Here is a 1,939-nt window from a genome sequence, read left to right as displayed (position 1 = left end):
AGTCCTTTTTCAGCCTAAGTCAGATTTTTGCTCAGCTCCCTCAATTTCAGCCAGAAAATACCTGAAATCACAGAAAAACACACAAACTCATAGTAAAGTCCAGAAATATGATTTTTGCCTAAAAACTAATATTATTTTACTAAAAACTAATTGAAACATGCTAAAATCTACATGAAATTACCCCCAAAAAGCGTATAAAATATCCGCTCATCACTTGACAGTGGGCCCTCATGGAGCCTCACAGATGTTTAGAGCAATGTTGGAACCTCCCAACACCAAACTTAGAGTTTGAATGTGGGGGTTCAACACCAAACTTAGAATTTGGTTGTGGCCTCCCAACACTAAACTTAGAGTTTGATTGTGGGGGCTTTGTTTGACTCTGTTTTGAGAGAAGCTCTTCATGCTTCCTCTCCATGGTTACAGAGGGATATCCTTGAGCCTTAAACACAAAGGATTCTTCATTCGCTTGAATGATCAATTCTCCTCTGTCAACATCAATCACAGCCTTTGCTATGACTAGGAAGGGTCTGCCAAGGATGATGGATTCATCCAGGCACTTCCCAGTCTCTAGGACTATGAAATCAACAGGGATGTAATGGTCTTTAATCTTTACCAGAACATCCTCTACAAGTCCATAAGCTTGTTTTCTTGAATTGCCTGCCATCTCTAGTGAGATTATTGCAGCTTGTACCTCAAAGATCCCTAGCTTCTCCATTACAGAGAGAGGCATGAGGTTTATGCTTGACCCTAGGTCACACAGAGCCTTCTTGAAGGTCATGGTGCCTAATGTACAAGGAATTGAGAACTTCCCAGGTCCTATCTCTTTTGAGGTAATCTCTGCCTAGTCAAGTCATCTAGTTCTTTGGTGAGCAAAGGGGGTTCAATCTCCCAAGTCTCATTACCAAATAACTTGTCATTTAGCTTCATGATTGGACCAAGATACTTAGCAACTTGCTCTTTAGTGACATCTTCGTCCTCTTCAGAGGAAGAATACTCATCAGAGCTCATGAATGGCAGAAGTAAATACAATGGAATCTCCATGGTCTCAGTGTGAGGCTCAGATTCCCATGGTTCCTCATTAGGGAACTCATTGGAGGCCAGTGGACGTCCATTGTGGTCTTCCTCAGTGGTGATCACTGCCTCTTCCTCCTCTCCAAATTCGACCATGTTGATGGCCTTACACTCTCCTTTTGGATTCTCTTCTGTATTGCTTGGAAGAGTACTAGGAGGGAGTTCAGTAACTTTCATACTCAGCTGACCCACTTGTGCCTCCAAGTTTCTCATGGAGGACCTTGTTTCAGTCATGAAACTTTGAGTGGTTTTGATTAGATCAGAGATCATGGTTGCTAAGTCAGAGTGGCTCTGCTTAGAATTCTCTATCTGTTGCTGAGAAGATGATGGAAAAGGGTTGCCATTGCTAAACCTGTTTCCTCCACCATTATTGTTGTTGAAACCTTGTTGGGGTCTCTGTTGATCCTTCCATGAGAGATTTGGATGATTTCTCCATGAAGAATTATAGGTGTTTCCATAGGGTTCTCCAATATAATTCACCTCTTCCATTGATGGGTTCTCAGGATCATAAGCTTCTTCTTCAGATGAAGCATCCTTAGTACTGCCTGGTGCAGCTTGCATTCCAGACAGACTTTGAGAAATCATATTGACTTGCTGAGTCAAGATTTTGTTCTGAGCCAATATGGCATTCGGAGTATCAATCTCAAGAACTCATTTCTTCTGATTTGTCCCATTATTCACAGGATTCCTTTCAGAAGTGTACATGAATTGGTTATTTGCAACCATTTTAATGAGTTCTTGAGCTTCTGTAGGCGTTTTCTTCAGATGAAGAGATCCTCCAGCAGAGCTGTCCAATGACATCTTGGACAGTTCAGACAGACCATCATAGAAGATACCTATGATGCTCCATTCAGAAAGCATGTCAGAA

The sequence above is a fragment of the Arachis duranensis genome, chromosome 5 (genome assembly GCF_000817695.3).
Source record: "Arachis duranensis cultivar V14167 chromosome 5, aradu.V14167.gnm2.J7QH, whole genome shotgun sequence".
Classification (NCBI taxonomy): Eukaryota; Viridiplantae; Streptophyta; class Magnoliopsida; order Fabales; family Fabaceae; genus Arachis; species Arachis duranensis.
The sequence above is the reverse complement of the archived record's forward strand: the minus strand, read 5'-3'. Positions refer to the sequence as shown.